Source organism: Amblyomma maculatum, chromosome 4 (genome assembly GCF_055883805.1).
Source record: "Amblyomma maculatum isolate TAMU_Amacu chromosome 4, ASM5588380v1, whole genome shotgun sequence".
In the NCBI taxonomy this organism is placed as follows: Eukaryota; Metazoa; Arthropoda; class Arachnida; order Ixodida; family Ixodidae; genus Amblyomma; species Amblyomma maculatum.
In genome coordinates, this window is record NC_139347.1 from 43,780,471 (window position 1) to 43,804,364 (window position 23,894).

The 23,894-nt window shown below is 45.6% G+C and overlaps 1 long non-coding RNA gene across 1 annotated transcript in view; it reads left to right on the top strand.

Moving 5' to 3' along the window:
- LOC146190878 (uncharacterized) overlaps positions 1–23,894 on the top strand; it is a 232,117-nt gene that overhangs the window by 63,553 nt on the left and 144,670 nt on the right. The window contains exon 2 of the long non-coding RNA XR_014706340.1: positions 4,833–4,938. This is a non-coding gene — a long non-coding RNA (uncharacterized LOC146190878). The remainder of the gene's footprint in view (positions 1–4,832; positions 4,939–23,894) is intronic.

The following is a 23,894-nucleotide window of genomic DNA, read 5'->3' on the forward strand; positions in this document are numbered from 1 at the left end:
CCACGTAGACCGTCATGACTCATAGTTATGAGGTGTCTCATAGAGCAGATTCTAGTGCAAAATTGCAAAATGTAAAACCGTTAGTTGGATCTTTCGTAATTTAAAATATGTTTTTCTCAAAAACCTAAAGAAGAGAATGCATACGCGACTGAACCATTCTAGTAATATTGGAGCCCATCTCAATTATTACTGACTGATATTAATTTTTGTAACTCGGTAATCCTAAAAAACAATACTTAAGGTGTCAACATAACGTGGTTACCAACATGTTGATGCGTAAGGTGCACTTATTCGTGCAGGTTCTGAGAGTAGTCTTCAAACTAAGACTGATTTACAAGTCCTATTCCGTTACGAAAAGCAGTGTTCAAAATGCTTGAGAATTATTCTGGAAGGAACGCATATGAACTTTGACCCAATAAACATTTGACTTCTAGATTGGACCATAATTTTCACTTTTCGTTTCAGTTTAAGGTCTACGCACTGACTCGTTTTATTGGAAGAGTTCTCAGAATAGTCTGCGAATAAATGACAAATGAAGGTCGCGAATAGTAGGACTTTCTTGCAAAGAAAGCATTTTGCTGGCTTAATTGAATAGTATAAAGGCATAACACCGCATATAGCGACTTTCCTAACTTCCTAGTGGGAAATAATGTCTATAACAGAATTGCAAGACTCGCCTGTGCCTGGTAAAGTGTCGCCCCATGAAGAATATACCAACTTTTGATTATTTATAGCCAGCAAGCATGGAAACACGTGTTCAGATAGTTACTCCAAATTCTTAATTGTGTGCTGTTCCATAGATCGTTGCTGCAGTTTTATGTCCGCTCTTTTGACTGAAGGTGTGTGCTCAGAAGGGCCTCTCAGTTGACATGCGAGCCTCAACATCGTTAAAGTAAGAAGTAGTTGCGCTCAGGCTACACGTGTCTCAATAAGAGAGATGGCACTTTTTTAGCTGAACCCAAGTAGGTTATAAAAAAACTTGCTGAGCGTCTCTGACCTCTTCGGGACAAGCCTTGCTTTCACGAACTCGCTTGGCCCTATCCTGATGCACGCCCACCTGCATGCGTTCTGTGGAGGTCCGCAAGCTAGTTGTAAGGAGCGTGGCTGGGATATACATTGGAAGTTCAAATAGAACGAGAAACTTGGAAAAGAAGACTAGAACTTGGAAAAACATTTCTACAAGGATCTTCGTACTGTAACTAAGTGGCAAACAGAAGCATTCACTTGTTCTAAATCTCGCTGGTTCAATTCAGAGCACGTTCGAAAACTGCGCTAGTTTTGGACAAACGAGAAACCATCAGGACGAAACAATGCCCAGCATTGACCAGCAGTTAAACAATCCTCAGGTGAACGGTGAGGTAGAGTGCCACAATTCATTGACAAAAACTTAAGACAGAGTCTTTGCGTGGGCTGGGATGATTTTTGATATCTTTCTGCCAGAAAGTTTTGACGGTACGGCTTTTATAACCTGTTCAGACGCAGCTCAACGAAACACGAAAATGCCTACAGGCCGAAAGCAGCGTTATAGCGATCGGTGTGAACTATAGGCTAGACGTCGAAGATTCTGGGATTCTGTGAAGCTTTCCATTCTTTTTTAAGCACCCGCTTTACATTACAAGGAAGCTGGTGATACCTGCAAAAACACAAGAGCAGGGACTGAATTTACATGTGGTTGTATAAATTGCCTTTTTAGGTGCCGAGGATTAATTGCGGTTGCGAGTTACAGCCTCAGTACGGGCAGACAACGTTCATCGCGCCTTACCTCAAGGCGCGGCTCTGATGTCTCCCGGAAGTGAGTCATGGTGGTTTACCTTTCCTTCATAACCTTCACATTGTAATTTTAAAGAATACTCCCCAAATAATTCCCAGTGGTTGTGGCTTCATAGAGTCAATAATGTTGATGTGCACAATTTGGATTCAACTGCATAGCAATAAATTTACTTGAGGCTGTGATCCCACTAAGCCTTGATTATCTCCCTGAAGTCATTGCTTCAAAGAATACACTACATGTGCTGTTTGGTATTGCAATACAGTAAAATCCTTTCGAAGGAAAGCAGGTATTAATAAACGAATTTTCAAATTTTTAGGTGATTGTCTTTTCTGCTGCAGTTGAATTTTTGAATAGCGAATGATGCCTCACAACACTCATTTGGTAGTTTTCCTGCATTTTGATATCGTCGCTGTCTGCACACGTCTTATCACTTTTCACTTCGTTGGCTCCAATATATGAAACCACTGTGTCGTGTTGTGTTGTGTTGTGCTGGCCCAGCGCGAGGTATTGTTTTATGTCGTTCCAGATTGTTGCTGGGGTTCAGGGTGACTTTACTTTTCGTGGAAGTTTGCAATAGTCTTTAAATTGAGTTCAGCCAATAGGAGTATGCTCGTTGGGTTCTCAATATTCGTTCTCTGCACTTAATTCTAGCAGAGTCGATTTGTTTTCTATTTGTCAGCAAATTAGCCCAAGCAAACAGGTGTATCAGAAAGCGTTCTGCCGCCTTCTTAATTTGGTTTTTGCGTCCACCGCGTGAGTATAATGTTCAAAAAAGTCAAAAGCCATTATCTTCACTTATACACGCCCCGCTGGGGTGGTGCAGTGGTAAGACGCCCGACTGCTTTGCCGGAGTACCCGTGGTCGAACCCGGCCTCGGCGGCTGCGTTTCGATGTAGGCGAAACGGAGTGGCGTCCGTGTGCAGTACGATGTCAGAGCACGTTAAAGAACCTCAGGTGGTCGAAATTTCCGGAGTCCTCCAGTACGGCGTCTCTCATAGCCTTAGTCGCTTTGGGACGTTAAACCCCACAAACCACAAACCACCGCTTATATGAGTGCTAAAATATACAAATGTTTTAGCGACATCTCCCGAATATATCCTTAATTGGTCGTATACGCCAACAACCCTCTACAATGGGCCTCGACGTATATTTTGTGTTCAGTATCATGGGATTCGTTCTACAAAACCTGTTTTTTGAGAAAAGAGTCTAGCACGAACGAAGACATCTACTGAGTTTATTTGTCGCAGCATATATGTGATTCGCCGATGTAACAATGGTGTTTTATTCATTAAACTAATGCACTTTGCTGCTAACGTATGACCTTCCAGTGCTGTTTTCAAATGTCATTTGAAAGGGTGGGCTATGATATAGTCTTCTTGAGTTTTTTTCTTCTTTTTGAGTATTCAGTGCTTCAAGCGCCTCCTGCTGTGCATTTCAAGTATTGCATTTCTGCACCAGGTACAATGTACCCCATTTCATCTGCTGCCGACATTTTCCATAGAATCTGGCACTGAAGTTACTAAATATGATAGCGTGGTTTTTCAGACTTGAAGCTGCAAAATATCGGTCAAAGAATACAGTCGTTCTTGCCGACTTGTCTGCCGTGTTAATTTTCATACGTATACGCGCCGCTAAAAATCTAAATAATCGTTCACAGATGATTCATTTTCTTTATCTAAATCAAGGTAATAATGATGTTTACTACAACATTGTAGTTCTACACTCTGCTCCTTCTTTTTTTTCTGCCTCCTCTTGAGTTAGCAGGAATACATCATAGAAATTTGTTATGAAGAATAAAATAACTGCGCTTAAGTGGTACCTTTTTTTTTTTAGTTTAAAATAAAAGCCCAATAAATCATAGCTTTGCGTGCTTGTTAGAGTGCTTTTGTCCGTCATCCAAGAGAGCGCAGCAAATGCCGAAACATTAAACACGTTAAACCTAGAAATACTGGCTACAGTTCATAATTAGTAACTCGAAGAATAAAATTACATTGCATTTTTTTTATTTTACGTCGTGCGAGTAGTTTACCCTTTTTGATGTTTAAAGCTAGAAAGCTCTAAATGATGAAAAATTCAGAAGTAGACAACTCTTTTGCCTCTTTGTTTACTTTCTTGTTTGATATCTTTGTTGCTAGTTTGCTATCTTTATTTGTTGCAAGTGGATGTTTTATACTCGAAGTTCCGCTACTGGAATGAGAATTATTTAAAATGAAAAAGCATTGGCTAACTTCAGCTGGGGAAGTGGGTACAGCTGTGGGGATCCCCTTCAAAGCTGAAGGGCAAATTCGACAAGGTGTTTACAACAAGAGGCCTCGAGAAGAACAGGGAGATTTGCCATTAACGTGATCAGATACGAATTGACCTTACTAGATATAAAAGACATCATATTTTCAAGAAATATTCATTACAAACGAGTAATTTTTATTATTACATTGGTATGGTATGCTGTTCATCTAAATTTCTAGTACCTTTCTTTTTTTGTTAAAAGAGCCAATAGTCACCAATACCATAAATTGTAGACAGGATTTTCTTTTATGCTGAGTTTCAATGCGAAGATAGTAGTGTAGCTCTTCTGGGGTATTAATCTGATTCTAAAGTTTGCGGGAGCGCTGAGCGCAATTGCCCGCAGAGAGGTAATTTTTTCTGGTTTTCTTTTTCAACGTCATATGAAAGTCACGCACAATACGGACACACACACACACACACACACACACACACACACACACACACACACACACACACACACACACACACACACACACACACACACGCACACACGCACACGCACACGCACACACACACACACACACACACACACACACACACACACACACACACACACACACACACACACACACACACACACACACACACACACACACACACGCGCGCGCGCGCGCACGTGCACGCACACGCACACACACACAATCGTGGTTCGATAGCAAAGTGAGGCAAAAAAAGCCCCGAAGAAAGCTGTCGAAAAGTAGCATCAATTCTTTCCCCTATTCGTTTCATCCCCTTTTGAGTGTTTTTTTTTTACTTTTTCTATTGCACTTTGTAGGAAGCCTTGCGCCGCACGGTACGTGTGCATCAGCAGAACCTTTGTCTTCGAAGTCAGAAATGTGGAAAGTGCTGATTGACCTACGTCTACCCGCTTCGCAAAATGGGTGAGTGATGGCAACTCATTTTGTTCCGGCTGAATTTTGGAAGCCAACTGTTGATGAAATGTATTTCTATATCTGTCAAGGGGGATGGAGTTAAAGTTTAGCCGTGAGCAATGCGCTTTTGCCAGCCTTAAGGGTAGTCATATTGCATAAATAAATAAATTGGTTCACAGGAAGGGAAAGGCGCAGTAACTGTCACACTTGCTCTGTGGACACCCGAACCGCGCCGTAAGGGAAGGTGGGAATGAAAGTGGAAAGAGAGAAAGAGGAGCCGTAGTGGAGGACTACGGAGTAATTTCGACCACCTGAGGATCTTTAACGTGCGCTGACATCGCACAGCACACGGACGCCACTTCGTTTCGCCTCCATCGAAACGCAGCCGCCGCGGTCGGGTTACATATTGCATGCCATTTTCATTTCGCCAGGAGCGAGCACGGGGCACGTTGTCGAGAGCCACGTAAGTACAAATCACTGCATGGTATACGTAATGCTTGCCATATATTCAAGGTACACGTCACCTGGCATAAGTAGGCTTTGGCATGTCACATAGGAGAGCAAGCTTTATTTCTTCGTGAATATTGTCACGTAGTGGTGACGAGGTTGGCGACACAAATGAAGGGGTCGATGATTGCACTAAAGAAACTCTTTATTTGGGCTGACTTGCGCCCGCAAAAGAACTAAGCAACTCGGCGGCGGCGATAGAAACAAACGTGCTCGTCGATCGTCGAACAGAGAATGCCCGTCACACTCGGCAACGCTCAATTTAAAGGCTGCACAGAACAATCTAGATAACGTCGCAAACAGCTACCAGCACGGGCTGGAACATTGTGGAAAGACACCCGAGTGGCCGGAACCTTCCAGACAGATCTCGGTGCGTCTTGCGCTACGACAAAACTGATAAAGGTGTGACTCGCGACATCGAGCAGTAACAAACAAAGATTACACAACTGATACGCGGTCCAGAATCAGAGTGATAAGCCTGTATGCCGGCGGCTGTTAAAAAACAACAAATACTGTTTTGCAGGTTTCGCGGCATTACTCCCCCCTTAAAAAAACATCGCCTCGATGTTTCAAAACAAAGAAACTTAAACATAAACACTGCAAAGTATAAACACCACAGATTCTTTAACGCGCGTAATATGGCTTCAGTCGTACAACATGTACAATTTCTGGGCGTGCGCGTCGCCGTTGTGATGCTGATGTTCCGTCGGGAATGACTTCATAGTCCAGGGGTCCGACGCGGCGAAGGATTTTATATGGCCCAAAGTATCGACGCAACAACTTTTCACTTAATCCGCGACGGCGAATTGGTGTCCAAACCCACACTTGGTCTCCTGGATTGTACTCTGCGTGGCGTCGTCGTAAATTGTATCGTCGGCTGTCGGTGCGCTGTTGGTCTTTAATACGCAGCCGTGCGAGTCGTCGGGCTTCCTCTGCACGCTGCAGGTAGGCGGCGACGTCAAGGTTGTCTTCGCTGGTTACGTGCGGCAGCATTGCGTCGAGCGTCGTCGTGGGCTCCCTGCCGTACACAAGCTTAAACGGGGTCGCTCTGGTCGTCTCCTGGACTGCCGTGTTATACGCGAAGATCACGTACGGCAAGATGGCGTCCCAGGTCTTGTGTTCAGCGTCGACGTACATAGCGATCATGTCCGCGATCGTTTTGTTCAGGCGCTCCGTAAGGCCATTGGTCTGGGGATGGTACGCAGTTGTTCGTCGATGGCTTGTGTGACTGTATTCCAGGATGGCTTGCGTCAACTCTGCCGTAAACGCCGTTCCCCTGTCCGTGATGAGCACTTCTGGGGCGCCGTGTCGCAAGAGAATTTGTTCGACAAAAAATTTGGCGACTTCTGCCGCGGTACCATTTGGTAGTGCTCTTGCTTCGGCGTAACGGGTAAGGTAGTCAGTGGCCACGATGATCCACTTGTTACCCATAGACGAAGATGGAAAGGGGCCGAGGAGATCCATCCCAATTTGTTGAAAGGGCAGGATTGGGGGCGGAATCGGGTTTAGTAGTCCTGCTGGTCTGTTCGGCGGCGTCTTGCGTCGTTGGCACTCACGACACGTCTTCACGTAGTGGGCAACTTCGGCAGGCAGTCGCGGCCAGTAATACTTCTCCTGGATTCGACGCAACGTGCGCGCAAATCCGAGGTGGCCTGCTGTTGGCTCATCGTGCAACGCCTGCAGAATTTCTTGCCGAAGGGTTTTAGGCACTACGAGAAGCTGCGCGGTCTTGTTAGGTGCGAAGTTCTTCTTCACGAGGAGGCCATTGCTTAACGTGAAGGATGATAAATGTCGTCTGAACACACCAGGAGGGGAAGCGGTCTTTCCTTCCAAGTAATCGGCTAGCGCTTTCAGCTCAGGGTCTGATCGCTGTTGTTCTGCGAAACTGCTGGCGCTTACCGGTCCCAAAAAGGCGTCGTCGTCATCGTCCTTCGGGGGAGCATCGACCGGAGCGCGGGATAAGCAGTCTGCGTCTGAATGCTTCCGGCCCGACTTATAGATTACAGTCATGTCAAATTCTTGAAGTCGTAGGCTCCACCTGGCAAGGCGGCCGGAAGGATCTTTCAAATTAGCCAGCCAGCAGAGCGCGTGATGGTCGCTTACCACCTTGAATGGTCGGCCGTATAGGTATGGACGAAACTTAGAAGTGGCCCAGATGATTGCAAGGCACTCCTTCTCGGTCGTCGAGTAATTGACTTCGGCTTTTGTGAGGGATCTGCTAGCGTAGGCGATTACTTTCTCCTGTCCGGCACTCTTCTGGACAAGAACGGCGCCTAGGCCCACACTGCTCGCGTCGGTGTGAATTTCGGTCTCGGCGTTTTCATCAAAGTGGCCAAGTACAGGAGGGCATTGCAGGCGGCGCTTAAGTTCGTCGAAGGCTTCTCCTTGCGGCGCTTCCCATTTAAAAGGTACGTCAGCCTTTGTAAGCTGCGTCAACGGTTCGGCGATCCGCGAAAAGTTTCTGACAAATCGTCGATAATAAGCGCACAGCCCAAGGAATCGGCGCACAGCTTTCTTGTCGGCAGGCGGTGGGAATTGTGCGATTGCAGCTGTTTTCTCCGGGTCTGGGCGAATACCGTCCTTGCTAACGATGTGACCTAGGAACCGGAGTTCTTCGTAGGCGAAGTGACACTTCTCTGCTTTTAGCGTTAGTCCCGATGACTTGATGGCTTCCAGCACTGTCTGTAGTCGTTTTAGGTGGTCTTCAAAGTTTGACGAGAAGACAACAACGTCGTCCAAATACACCAAACAAATTTGCCACTTCAAGCCTGCCAGGCCTGTGTCCATTACTCGTTGAAACGTGGCTGGTGCGGAGCAGAGCCCAAATGGCATCACCTTGAACTCATAAAGGCCGTCCGGTGTGATGAATGCGGTCTTTTCGCGATCTCTTTCGTCGACCTCAATTTGCCAATATCCGCTCTTCAGGTCCATCGATGAGAAGTACCTTGCATTGCAGAGCCGGTCGAGAGTGTCGTCGATGCGGGGAAGCGGGTAGACATCCTTCTTCGTTATGCTATTCAAGCGGCGATAATCAACGCAGAAGCGAAGTGTGCTGTCTTTCTTCTTGACCAAAACGACTGGTGCCGCCCAGGGGCTGTTCGATGGCTGGATTACGTCATCACGCAGCATTTCCTCAACTTGATCGCGAATGGCCTGGCGTTCTCGCGGCGATACACGATAAGGGCTTTGGCGCAGAGGTCGGGCGTGTTCGTCCGTTATTATGCGATGCTTGGCCAGTGGTGTTTGTCGTACCTTCGATGACGATGAGAAGCACTCCCCGTAGCTTCGAAGCAGACTGAGAATCTGGTCTTTCCTGTTGTGGGTCAATGCCGGGTTGATGTCAAATGTGGGCTGACGGAATAGGTCCGGTGCGTCTTCCAGCGTTTGGTCGTGGAGGGAGAATATATCTTTGAGGTCGGCTAATTCGTCGAGAAAAGCGATCGTCGTGCCCTTGTTGAGATGCCGGTATTCTTCGGTGAAGTTTGTTACCAGCACCTGAGCTTGACCTCTCCGGAATTTCGCGATGCCTCTTGCGATGCCGACACCTCGTTCTAAGAGCAATTGGATATCTCCTTCGACGATGCCTTCAGCGGTTTCAATGTTTGCGCTACCTACGCAGACTGCGATGCTTGATCGGGGCGGGACGGTCAATTCTTCATCGAGGACGTTTAGAGCGATGTGTTGCATCGACGTCGTCGTAGCAGGGATGGCTTTGTCTGCAGAGAGCTTGATGAGCTTGGATCGCAGGTCGATGATAGCCCTATGTTCATTTAGGAAGTCTATACCTAAAATCACGTCGCGGGAGCACTGCTGCAAGACCACCAAGCTGGTGGGGTAAGTACGCCCATTTACGGTTATTCTTGCAGTGCATCGTCCCGATGGAGTAATCAGGTTGCCACCTGCGGTGCGAATCAGCGGGCCATTCCAAGCGGTGGTAACTTTTCTGAGCTGAGAGGCTAACGGTCCACTAATGACTGAATAGTCAGCTCCGGTGTCTACTAGGGCAGTGACTCTGCGACCGTCGATATCAACTTCAAGGTCACTTGTTCGCGTCCTTGCATTGCACGTGGGCCTTAGTGTCCGATCTCGACTTCGTCGTTTCTTCAGGTCATGGCCGGGGCATACCGTTGTTACTTCGCTGGGCGGCGGTGTCTGCTTGCACTCTGGTCGTGTTGTCGGCGATGTCGTCGTGTGGAGCGGCGATGAAATGGTTGCGTCGTCGTTAGTGGTCGTCGGCGGCGGAGGATCTTCTTCTTTTCGCCGTTGAGCAACCTTACCTCCAAAGGTTGCTGCCTTTAGTTTCCCCTACGGGGGCTTGGGGACCTTCCGCGCACACTACCATCATAGTTACGTCCTGGCGACGCAAAGCGGGCCCCGTACGGCGATGGAGACCTGAATCGACGGCTTGGTGGCGCAATCTCACCGCTACGCAGATAGTTGTCGATTTCTTGCGGTCGTTCACCTGGGCGTGGTCGTGGAGCGTCGACTGCAAATCCGCGGAGACCGATTCGTCGGTACGGGCAGTGCCGCAGAATGTGGCCGGCCTCACCGCAGTGGAAGCATAATGGGCGGTTGTTCGCTGTCCTCCATGCGTCGCACTTCCTGGGGCTTGTTGGTCGTTGGTAGGCTTGGCGGGCGGGAGCCAAGGGACGGTTTTCAGGAACAGGCCGGTAGCGGCGAGGGCTCGGAAAGTCATCACGTCGGGGCGGAGGGCGACGTAATGCACCAGCGTAGTTCATCGCTGTTGCCTCTTGTGCTGGAAAAGTCGCAGCCGTCGCTTCAGGAACGCCCAGCGCCTGCTGGACTTCTTCACGGACGACGTCCGCGAGTGTCGCCACCTGGGGTTGTTGCGATGATGGCTGCATTCTGCGGAGCTCTTCTCGCACGATCTCCCGGATGATGTCCCGAAGGTTCTCTCCGCTTGCAGATGCGCTGGGGTAGTGGCATGAGTAGTCTGGTTGAAGTGGTCGCTCGTAGTGGCGCATCCGGGTGTAGAACGTCTTCTCGATGGCAGACGCTTCCGTTTCAAATTCCGCCACTGTTGTTGGCGGATTTCGGACAAGATTTGCAAAAAGCGATTCTTTGACGCCTCGCATTAAAAATTTGACTTTGTCAGCTTCAGTCATGTTAGGGTTAGCGCGGCGAAAGAGGCGCTTCATCTCTTCAACGTACGCCAGCACAGGCTCGTTAGGAAGTTGAAGTCTTGACTGAAGGAGGTCCTGGGCTCTTTCTTTTCGGACGACGCTTGAAAAGGCAGTCAAAAACGCTTCCTTAAAAATGTCCCAATCCTTCATAGCTGCCTCATGATTTTCGAACCAAACTCGGGCATGTCCTTGAAGAACGAAGTAGACTTGCCTGAGTTTCGTGGCGTCGTTCCAGCCATTGAATTCTGCCACACGGTCGAAAAGGTCCACCCAGTCTTCTGCATCTTCATCCGGTCGTCCATGGAAGCAGGGGGGCTCACGGGGTTGAACGAAAACAACCGGTGCTGTAGGCTGGGCCATTGTGAGCGTCGATGTCTTCCGAGATCGAGTGGGGTCAGGCAGCAGACCGTGTTCGGGTTGTAGGCCTTGAAGTCGGCGGCTGGCTCGTTGACCTGTAGGATGGTTTTCCAGGGCGACAGGAACACGGCTTGGGTCTTCGCTTGAAGGATCAAAGGCAGCACCTCCACCAGATGTCACGTAGTGGTGACGAGGTTGGCGACACAAATGAAGGGGTCGATGATTGCACTAAAGAAACTCTTTATTTGGGCTGACTTGCGCCCGCAAAAGAACTAAGCAACTCGGCGGCGGCGATAGAAACAAACGTGCTCGTCGATCGTCGAACAGAGAATGCCCGTCACACTCGGCAACGCTCAATTTAAAGGCTGCACAGAACAATCTAGATAACGTCGCAAACAGCTACCAGCACGGGCTGGAACATTGTGGAAAGACACCCGAGTGGCCGGAACCTTCCAGACAGATCTCGGTGCGTCTTGCGCTACGACAAAACTGATAAAGGTGTGACTCGCGACATCGAGCAGTAACAAACAAAGATTACACAACTGATACGCGGTCCAGAATCAGAGTGATAAGCCTGTATGCCGGCGGCTGTTAAAAAACAACAAATACTGTTTTGCAGGTTTCGCGGCAATATTCCAGAGCATCTGTCAGTGAACAGAGGTAAATTCCGCTATATTACTTACGATAAGTGCAGCAAGGCCAAGTAAGCTACTCGCGAAAGTTTGTCTTGCTACGGGACTCACAGAAGTGCAACGAACGCGTCACAACATTGGAAATAACTCCTCCAAGGTCTGATCCTTGTTATGCCTAGAGTGTTAAATGCTGCGTTGTCAACAAATCTGTCATCGATGTTGTAGGTGTTGTGAGCGTAAACTCACGAGCATGACTCTGACGGGTCTTAGCTGACAGGTGACCTGACCTGTCAATGATGGTTTGTCGGGCTGTGTGAGGAGGTCACAGGACCGCCTGACATGGCCTACTTCGCAAGAGCTGCCGACTCGGGTAGCTCTCTAAAAATGGAATAAACCCTTTGAGACCGTGGTATTGCCTGTCAGACGTGCTGTCCGTAGGCCACATAGACACGTTTTACGGCTTTCATAAGCGGGGCTTTATGTCTCTGTCAGGTGGTGCTTCCCATACAGTGGTAGCTTTATGACTGTGCGCCATTGAGCGTGCGTGAGATAACACAGGCACAGGATAAGTTATTACTTATTAAGCGAGCAGCGAATTGCATGTGTGATACGCATGCGCGATTCGCAAGCGGAATCGCTGACAAAACTCATGAACGCTTTAGCGTTTTATTCCTTGAAGTTGGAGCAAAATGTTCCCTGTTTGTTTTGCCCTGCCATAGAGTACGTACGTTCACTACCAATGTGAACGATAACAGCGCGGAATCCGCAGCACGATCCCAAGTTGTTCCCGTCAATAAAGTTTACTTATTTGTATGCGGATTATTTATTCCATAGCCGGTGAGTAAACAATGTATAGCAGCGATATTTGGGAGGGTGAAATGTGCAAAAAAAAAACGGAAAGTAAGGTCCGCGAACCTTTTTGCCACACCACGAGATCGAAGGCCTTTCCTCGTCTTCGCCTTTTGTGACGATGTGGCGCCTTTCGGTCGTGATGCGTGAAATCCGGCTGTTTCAAAATTCTCGCCCCAGCTTGTTCCGGCCGGAGTCGTAGCCCTTGCTACATTTTTACCTTCATGTCGTCGGGCAACAGGCTATGTCTGCGTGGGATTCCTGATATCTTGTTTCATGTGTCAACATGTGTTTATTCTTTGTAAAATATTGGCGGTGTGAGTGTTGGCTGGTGCGTCAATTCTTGTCTCCTCTTGTTACTTCCTTGACCTGTTTGCTGGCCGTAACTCCTCCCTGCTTCTTGGAGGCAAGCTCCTCGGCATATTTACGGCTTCCTCTTCACTGCTGGATATTCATTCTTTTCTACTAAACCTGTGTCGTGCGCTTTTGCTGCCACTTCGCGTCAATTCTATATTCTTCTTGCTGGGTTCTCCATTCTGAAATTATGACCGAAGGTCCGGAAACCTATAAGCATTGAAACCCTGGAAGAGATTGTGCAGTGCCATCAGGCACAGGCTTTCGGCTTTATCTCAGTGACTATAAGCCACAAACATGTCAGCAGCTTTCATATCATGAGGATATTCTTTCCTTCCTATTACATCCTTCGTTTCCTTCTTGCGATAAACGGACAGTCACAGCTGCTCAAGAGAAAACTTCCTCCTGCATTGGTACACAGCACTAGGCCTCATGGTTTGCTGCACATCAGTTGGTGTAGTTCCTAGAAGAGGAAAGCAGGGCTGTAATTTAAAAAGGGGTGTTGCGAGTGATACCATCGTGTTTCGCGATATTAAGCATGATGGTGCCGGGACAAATTGAAGTCATAAAGGAACCGAGGTGATTTAGGAGTACACATTATAGGGCGAGCCGGTCGTACATGCTTAATTAAAGGAAATGCGCAAAAAAAGAGACGGACGAGAAGTGCAAAAGAAAGGACACCCGTCCTTGTGCACTTCTCGTCCATGTCTTTTTTCTTGCGCATTTCCTTTCCTTAAACCGAGTTGAGTAGCCGCCAAACCGCTTCCATACTTATTATAACGTAATATAAACACAGTATGCGAAGTTTCACTCCTTTCATCTGTAAATACCCCCAATCATCATCACTCGCCTCTGCTCGGAGCATTACGCGCAGTGTACCAGGTTGTCCTGGAAGAATAGACGTTTCTTAAAGCGGTGTCGTACAAGTGGGGAAGGTGCTATGCGCAACCCCATTCTCTCGCATTAGACTACCGTCCTCTCTGGAGCTCCGTTTGGTATTCGCTTGTATCTATGGCTCACTGCTGTGGATGAGGGCAACGGAGCTCACTCATCCCCCGCATAGCACCTCCAGCTCCTTCTGCGGCTCCCCCTGCTTGGACCATCACCAGCCGCAAACGCGATCCCCAGATTTTTGCCAGCCTTCCCAGTGAGATGTCGACGATTAGCTCGACGGCTACAACAGGGTCAGAGCTTTTAACCACTAGGATGATCATCAAAAACTGCTGAAAGTCGTGTTTTATTCGGGTGACATAGCGAGAACCTGGTTCCTCAAATATGAGGACGACAGACATAGGTGGCTGGCCGACATTCGCAGACCGGCTCAAGAAAATTCTTGGCACTCCTGCTTGTCGCTCAGAATTACCCAAGAAAAAACTAGCCGCTCAGTAGCCAGGCGAGTCATATACGCTGTACATCGAGGACGTTCTGGCCCTTTGTCGCCATGTCAGTGCTGCAATGCCGGAGTCTGAGCTTTTTCGTCCCATGTACAGAAGTAGTTCGTAATTAGTCAATCTGACCAAAGCACACTTTGCTTCAAGCTGAAAGAGTTCGGGTGGCATTATCTGACCCAGTTCCACATATATTATACATTGTGTAGCGTTCTTGCATTTATTTAGTGGTATGAGAAGAGGCGCCTATAGTGCAACGTCCAGTGCAACCAGATTTAAAAGGTGGTCTTAAAAATTCCTTTTGCATAGCTTTAGAATTCTACAAGGTGAGCTCTGCAACGTATTCTGGAGCCTCAAGTCAGTTGTAAATTATCTAATTAAGTTAGGATACATTAGAGCCAAGGAGCTTCACTAGTGTTATTTCTTCGACTATTTAGCAAGCGGTGTAATGCACACAATCAACACTGTTTACTTGGTTGGTTGTCTTAACTATTCCTCATTTTAGCCTCATTTTGATAAGCAGATATGCTCCCACAATCATAAACAAGATGCTCAGTGACTATATGGTACAAAAGGCATGATAAATCTTGCTAAAGTGGCTGTCCTTACGATAAATAAAAAAATAAATAATCTCCTTTTCGCCGGGTGAGTTGAAATTCCTAGTGCACCGAAGGTAACTTTTAATAGCCGCAAAGCGCGAAATAATGCTCCGTCTGGAGTTTTATCATAATCAACTTTTCAATACAGTTGCATCTTTTTCTCTAAGCAGCAGAACACGCGATCAAGACAAGCCCTTTGGAAGATTGAGTTAGATTCACCCCAAGAAAGGACCAACCAGCCACCTACACAAAAAAAGAAAAAAAAAATCCTATTTGCGTTTCCTTCTCACGCAAGTGCCACAATGTCTGACCTTTTTATTCTCTTCTCTGGCATCTTACCTCAATCAGAATACGATATTGAAGATCGGAGAAGATTTAGAAGGGCACACCGGAGGTTGTTTATTCTTTTTTTCTAAAGAAGTTGTGCAGGCTGCACAAAATACGAACACAACGAGCTCCACTAATTCAGAATTTGTGCCTTGCAAGCGAAAACGTGTTAGTACTCGAAAGGAGAAGTTGCAGGATTATTTTCCCTAGTTACCGGCGCTATAGTGGCGTAGGAAGATAGAGCCAGATGCGTCTATTTCCTAGGTTTCTCCCGAAACCTATTTAAAGGCACCCTTTCTTCATTACAGACGATTTTCAAGAAGGCTTCACCTGAGCAATAAGAAATATTTTGCATTGCCTTTGCTCTTTTTTACAATTTGCTCTTAGCACGATATGTAAGGCATTTTATCAACCACAGTGCTCAGAGGCAAAAACACAAAATGCCTTTCAGAGCATTTTGCACGACCTAGCTGAATGTCAGAAAAAGTGAATTGAAAAAAAAAATCACAGCATGCTTACGATCTACCGTGTGAATTCCAGAAACTACCTCACCTGCAATTCACCCTAGAATTTTAACGCTTTGCTTGTTTTGCCTTTAATGCGTTCAGCACTCACTAATACGAATGTTCCAGCTCGGCATGTCTTTCGCGTTCGTGTGGAAGTCATAAAACTTTTATACCAGTAAGGCTCAGGAACTGAGCGTGAGTAATTGGTATGCGTTGTTTCTTAACCGATTTATTTTCCGAAAAGTGACGCACTAGCATAGCGAACAATGCACGAGTACAGAAACTAGACTCTCTAAAGGGGATGGCAAAGAGGGCGCTTTGGCTGCCGACGGTCACTTCTACTATACACCTAAGGTCACCCTTATTGCGAATGATTATCTTGACGTACCAATTAGACCTTGCGGCACTATGAAGAACACAACACAAGCTAACACGGCTGATGTTTTATTGTCACTCAAAGACTATAGAAGTCGTTGCTGTAATTTATGTGCGCCCTGATATTTACCAATACATTTGTGATTATACCAAATGCGACAAACGCCATCTTTCTGCGCCTTTTCTCTGTGACATATATGTTACGTTTTTCCAACGACTTTTTACCAAAGTGTGTTAATAACCTTTCACAACCAAAGGTGTCTGTTTTATGCAGTGCACTACCCTTGTATGCGCACGAGAATGCTGCCTGAGTGGTGCCTTTATTTCAGTACCATATCTGATCCGCTTACTTTAAGGTCGCGCTTGGCTGTGTGTATGGCGAACATTTAATCTTTTTTTTCAATTGCTATGACTTAGCCGGTCTAAGCCGGTTAACCAAACGAAAGCGTTGTTACACTTGGTTATGATGTGTTGCTAAGCCACGTTATACTTATATAGATAACCTATTTTACTGACACGGAAACTCGATTAAGCATGATCAGACATTGTTGGCTGCGGTTTATCTCCTCCAAGGCTGCCTAAGAACGTCAAGGAAACCAAGCCGAAGTACTGGTTCCAGTGCGCCGCTCATCCATGGCTGTCTGCGAACTTTAAGGGAACCCCAAACGGGTCTAGACGACACGAAGGTGTCGAGGGCAATTTGAAGGGTGAAGTTCCAGGAGACGAGCCTGATAACCAACGGTGGCTGTCGAAGGAAAGGGTAGGCATGTGACTGGATGGCTGTGTGGCATTGTGTAAGCAATATTTTATATTTGCGCTGACATGTATCATTACGAATAAAGTTTGCGAGCTGTGTTAAGAAGACAAAACAGCAGGTGTCGGAAGTAGAACAATCGAAGCAGACACAGAAGAAAGCAACGCCGCTGGCTGTACGCGCTGCACGCGCGAAGAAAGAGCGTGGCGCCAGCTCTTAGCGCTGCACCTGATGTCCCGCCGATCACTTTGGCTCCTGCTAGGCCAGCAAAACTTTCGCCTTTAAGTATACGTAAAAATAAGCTGTTGGATACAGTTTCACGAATCTTAGCAGCACTGAAAGAAAATAGACTGAAACCAAAATTCGTTTTACAGAATACCGGGAAGCTTAGGGATGAGAAAATAGGCAAAGAAAGTTTGCTTTTCACCTTTCAGGTGATCAAGGCCTATATGCAGTATGAAAATAGCAAGAGTGCAGCAGATCTTCCATGGTACTGAAAGTGGCATTGCATTTGTTGAAAACTAAACGGCGCGGTAAATTTACAATCTTTCTCAGCTTATTAATTCTCAATTAAGTATTCGCAGGGTGTGGCCTCATATAGGAAAAATCAAGAATATAGATGGGAGAGGAGGCGGGAGAAAGAAAAAGTGAGAAACCGAACGTCAAATACTTGATCTGCTTGCGACAGGACGCTCTATTTCCATGAACTATCTCTTGGCTGCATGAAATGAACAAAGTTTGAGGCAACGGAACTTTCTTCCTAGCTGAAGTGCAGCGCAGAAAAAGTAACAGATTTAGAGAAGAGACTGCAACGCCCTGCTTTTACCTGAATGCTCGGAATTCTTTTCTACTTTCTTAATTTACTGCTGAACGTAATGCTTGCAGAGCCTTTTACAAACAGCCCCCAACGAAGTTATGTCTTGGTTGCAGCTTGTTCAAGGACCTGCAGACCTGAGGCGTGGGTAAATAAGGCAAACATGTTCTGGAAAGGCTGGTCACGAATTAGTTGATTCGTGTTCCGCGAACTCTTAAAAAAAAAATGAAATACGTAGAGTGTTTCTAGTGCTACCCGCAACTCTCCCATTTCTCTCAACACCCCGAGCACGCACTGCGCGCCTTGCGGCTTCACAATAAAGAAAACTGAAAATACTATATCTACCGTTTCTTTTCATGATTCTAGAGGAGGCAAAGTTATGTTACATCTTGCGTAACAAGAACAAAAAAAGGGGCATACTAAGGTAGAAGTTGTGCGAGACATGCTGAAGTGCCCTGTTGCATTATATTGTTTAGATGCACTCAAAGAAATTTGAAGCGTTGCGCAGCAATTTTTCCGTTTTCTTCCGTAAATAAGGAGAGTGGGAAAAGGAAGATGTTTAATTCTACGAGTTTTGTTAAATATGTCAGGATCATTCGACCGTGTTGTTCATGAATGATGTGTATGCAGTACCTTGAAAGTTAAGAGAAGGTATAACTCACTTCCCTCAACTTTATACCAAACGGAGGAAGAGAACGCCTTTGCTATACGTTAAACGCTGTAAATAAACTGCAAGGTTTCTGGTATGCGCCTCCAAGACTAGTTTTCCCGGTTTATTTCCTCTCTCTCTCTCTCTCTCTCTCTCTCTCTCTCTCTCTCTCTCTCTCTCTCTCTCTCTCTCTCTCTCTCTCTCTCTCTATTTCCACAACGTTTAACTGTTCTCATTTTCTTGTGATGACATAATTTAATTCCTCTATAGAATGTAGCGCTAAATAACAAGACCACTAACGCCTTTTCCCAAGGATACTGCGGTTGCACATAGAAAGAAATATATGCGTACAATCTCTACAAATCTTAATTCAGAGTGTAATCTTTACCGCCTCATGGGAGTGTATGCCGAAAAGTGCGCTTTCGGAAGATGTATAATGTTACTAGCTTTCGCAATAAAAATCGGCAGAAAAATTATTATATTTGTCCAGTCCTTGCGTAAATCCTTCAAATGAAGAGAAAGCACAGTACAGAACTGTTTACAGCTCAGCGCCCTTTTACATCGCCTTTTACATTCCTGTCGTGATGACGCTACTCTGTCCTCTGCACATAAATGCCTATTGGCTTTTGCAGTGTGCACGACTTGCCTTCAAACGCGTCTAAGAAAAGTCGAATGTTCCGTATGTTTAATGCTATATCGGCAACAAAAAGTAAAGCCTTGTGTTCAACGCATACCAGTATGGCTATTTAAATTGTTCTTCTTGTGAACCAAAACATCTAAAGAAGTCTTGAAACTGATTCGTCGTGACTAGTGTTGTCATTCCGAACAACACTAAGATCAACGTTTGAGGCCGGTAGGGCTTTTTGCAACCCTTTTGTTCACTCGCGTTTGTACATCTGGAGCACTTAACACTCCCTCCAGATATCTGAGAATTTGTCACTTGGTTTTCATTTGGTTGCTTAATACAGCCTAGAGAGGCACTTTCTTCACCAAGGATTGCGATTCGGCGGGCGCCAAGCGCCATCCCGTGTTGATGTCGCTAGCATGTTCAGCGCATAGGTTTTGTAACGAAAGCTACACTGGCCTTGCGATTTCGCTGTGGCCGCACTCCGAGGAGGCACAGAGCCGTTGCCTAGCAACCGCCACAGCTGGCGAACGCCGCACGCTCACAGCGACATCTGGCATGATGTCACACCGCTTGGCTGGTCTCCTCTTGAAAAAAAAAAAAAAACGTCTCCACCACAAATAGAACCTCCCTCCCTCGGATTCCCAGCCACGCCGCGCCACGCCCGGGATTTTTTTCTCATAATTGTATTTACTACACTGAAACAATGTCCTATGTACATGAACTATGTACAAATGATTACGAAAAGAGCACCAAATCAACACGATGCGCTAAAGAACACACCAAGTCAACAAAACTAAACAACAGACAATGTAGAGCCCATCACTAAGAGTGAGTGCCACTTCGGTTCAAAGTCAGCGCGTACAATTTAAGGAAATTGTATTCGCCACGCACGGGATTGGGAGTAGCGCATCTTAATTCTCCTTCTGTAGCGTGAAAATTATAGTAGTGGTGATGATAGGCTAGTCAGCGGCGCATTTCGGGCGAGCGTGTACTCAGAATCGGACAAGATTGAATTGGACTAGATTAGAATGGACTGAATTGTATTGTACTGAATTGGATTAGACTAGATTGGACTGGTTTGGATTTGATGGGACAGTATAGAATTGGATTGTACTTGACTGGAATGAACTGTACTTTATTGGACTGGATCGGAATATACTGTAGTGGATAGGGATAAATTGAATTGGGGAGGAATAGGCATCCCAGCGCTAGCCACACATGTTTTCGCTACGTGTATCCTGTCCTATAGCTGAGCTAAGCCACGAACAATTTTTTTCTTTTTGTTGCGCTGCGTGCTGACTGGTGTATATATTATTATCATCATCATCATCACCTTGATTATTGTCAGCCTGCCTACACCCGTTGTAGGTCGAAGGCCTCTCCTTAGAATGCTAGCTTTACCTACGTTGCCCCTGCACAGTTCCTAACCTCATCCGCCTACCTAACATTTTGCCGTCTTATGCTACGCTATCCCCTTCCCTTGGAATACAGTTTGTTACCTCAGTGACCAATGGTTATCCCTCTCCGCAGGATGCCCTGCCCGCGCCCATTTCTTCTCCTTGATTTAGACTAGAATTTTATCAACTCGAGTTATTTCTCTGACCCCACCCTGCACGCTTCCTAACTCTTAACGTTGCACCTACCATTTTCCGTTCCATAGCACTCTACGTTGCCCTCAACTTAAGTAGAACTCTTCTCCTTAGCCTTTTCGTTTCACCTTACTTGTGGGTACCTCTAAGATTCAACCGTTATACAGGTTCCTCTTGAACGATATCGGTAAGCTCCTAGTCATAATCGGCGAGAACTTGCGAAATGCATTCCATCCAAGCCTTGTTCTTTTAGTTATTTCACTTTCATTATCTGGATCTGCGGTTAGTATCGTCCGAAGCAGACATATGAGCTTACCACTCCCAGTGCTTCGCTACCTATTGAATACTGTGGTCCCTTCTCGAGGATATTAAACATTACCTTAGTGTTCTGCATGTTACTGTTAGGGCTGCCTTTCTTTACGTGTCTAGGTCAATAACCAATCTTTGCAATTCATCCCCTGAGTTACTTAGCAAGAAACTGTCATCAGCGAACCTCAGATTACTGAGGCATTCTTCATCGACCCTTACCTCTAACTGCTCCCATTTCAAGTCTCTGAGTACTTTCTCTAAGGTAGTGGTGAATAGTACTGAGGAGATCGTATCTCCTTCCCTGAAGTCTAAGGTTGTCCTAATTTTATTAGCGACATCTTAATAATAAAACAATTAGGAATACCCTGTATGTAATGGATAGTAAGCTATTTGGTTTATAGTTTTCCAAGTCTTTAGCATCCCCTTTCTCAGGATTAAGATAATGTTAGCGTCCTCCCAAGATTTTGGTACTGTCGATGTCATGAAGCATTGCATATACAGGGTGGCCAGTTTTTGTATCACGATATCAATTTCTTGCTTCAACAAGTCGGTAGTTACCTGACCCTCCACAGCTGATTCCCATCTTTTCAATAGTTTGTAAAGCCTTCTTGACCTCGTGCTTCGTTACTGGCAGAACGTCCGATCGTTCTTCACTACTTCCAATCTCATTTTTGTCCCGACTGCTTTGACTACTCTATAGCTAGGTATGGAACTCCTCGGCTGCTTTACTTAACTATCTTGTCCACATTAGTAACGACATTGCCCGCGTTGTCTCTTAGTTCATACATCTGATTTTTTTCTGTGTCTGACTCTGACGTCCTGTTCATCGCTTTCAGGCTACCATCATTCTAATAACATGCTCGTTTTTCTTTATGTTACACTTCCTTATGTCGGACACTTTACGCCTATTGATTAGACTTGATAGCTCTACCAGTTTTATGCTGTCTGCTAGATTGGAGGATTTCTTACTCCCGTGTTTCTTAAAGAAATCTTTCACCTGCTTACATAGTTTACCAGTATCCTATAACTATCCTACCTCCTTCGTCTACCGCGAACTCAGTAATGATATCGGTGAACTTATCCTACAGCGCGTCTACACTACGGTCGTTTCCTTCTGTTAAAGTTGAATATCAGTCTTTTCTGCAGGCAGATATTGAATTCTTCTACTTTCCTTCTCGCCGCGAGTTCGTTGATAGACTTCTTTCTTACTAATCTGTTTCGTTTCCTCTTCAAATTTAGACTAATTCAAGACATTACTATCCTGTGGTCACTACATCGCACCACACCGATTACTTTTTGAAAGAAAGCGCCACCGCCTATGTTTGATGGCGGTAGGTACCCGAACTTATGAATTTTTAGTATTTTGAGTATGAATTGCATTTAAAAATTTATAAATGCGGGAAAATTAAATGCACATTTCGCTTTATCTGCCGAAGAACGTGTAGGACGTGCAGGAAAACGTCAGAAATATGTATAACGTCTGCTAAGGGGCACCCTTGAAGGTCGCCCCAAAAGAGTGTAAGAACTAAACGCACAGGTAAACCAAGCCACTCATTTGTTATGTTTGGGTCGTCTTCGTCTGCCTCTGTAACATAGGGTAACATTCTGTTCAGGCTAATAATGTTCACATTCCTAGTCTTCAAACACGTCCATCAGCAAATGAAAAGTAGGAGAAATCAGGATGAGAATCATTCGCTACAGCTGCCGGTAGTCTTTCACTCCTTTAATTAACTTAAGGTTATTCTCTAGACGCAGCTAATGGGCTACACTTTAATTTTTTCTCTGATAGACCCCCCCAGGGGCAAGTGGTTGTCTTTTCTTCACGACGTATTTAGTTATCTTTTCTGGAACATTATTATTTCTCAGTGCACAAAATAAATAAAATATTCATTACGCTTTCATTGCGTCGGCGACCCCCGTCTGCCGAGTCCTGAGTATGAGATATACATAAAAATGAGCACCTGACATACTTTTAAGAAGCGACTGTATTTGCATTTGAGCACAAATCTTACAGAAGAAAAGTACGTGGCTTTGTTCACGATGGTCCGCGTTGGGACTTTCCGCGGGATTCTAAATGCAACAAAGCAGAACAAGGATTGATTCCTTCGGAGCAATTCATTAGCGAGTGACTAGGAGACAGAATCAAGAAAGAGAAAAGAAACACTGGGGCTCCTCTGGACTGACAGTGAAAATGCATAGATTTTTGCCCCTAAGCCACCGCTTGCTGACAACAGAAAAAAAAGAAACATCTGCTTAAGTCTGCTTTCGAAAATAAAGATAATGGAGGAGCTCTGCAATACCAAAGTAGTAGACGCCTTTTAATGCATTGTAGATTGTTAAGAAACGTAAGAAATGGAGTCGATCAAGTGCTTTGCAACTGATAAAAATCGCAACTCTTCGAGGCGTCAGTGCCTGCTCCTGGACAGTTTTGTTCGTTTGGAAAGCCTTAATGGAAGCTGCCTTTTGTCGGCCGCACACCTTCCATTACCTTAAATATTTTTACCATATCTTTATCAAGCACCTAAACTTGTTAAAGGGTAAAACTTATTTAAAACGCATTTCCAGCTTGCTTGAATGATCCTTACTAATTTTGACTGCTTCACGATACCGTTTTGCACAGGAAAACGCATCGAGTTAGGAGCCATAACAATATTCAAGCTTTTTTCAGTAAATTCGATCGCCCCAATGTCGAACAACAACGGAGGGCTCTCGACATATCCTCAGTCAACAAACGGTGGCATCAAAAAGAAAGGAAAAATTACGAGGACGGTTAAGCTTAGCCTTAAGAGTAGAGGCGAGAGCGCCTTACGTACAGCCTTTTCATTAACGTTTGGTGTTAAGAGACTGGCTCATCTTGGTGGTATCTGTCTCACTTTTCGCTGGACACCTACACTTACAATAAATGAGATACAATTAGGTGCATAGTTTGTCGGTTCGAATCACTTTCATAAACCAGGCTGAAATTGAAAAGCAGATAGATATAAAGTGTAAATCGAAATGGTTTGGAACCATACTGAATGCTGCGGAAAAAAAGATTGCGTCAAAATATTGATAACAAATCTCGGGCTTGTTTTTGACGGTGGCGGCTTGTCAACCGGACGAGACTTACAATACGTCGCGTAAAAATCCGCTTTCGCTGGGAGTTTTTTTGCCAGCTTTGCATGGCGTCGGAGTCTGAATGAGA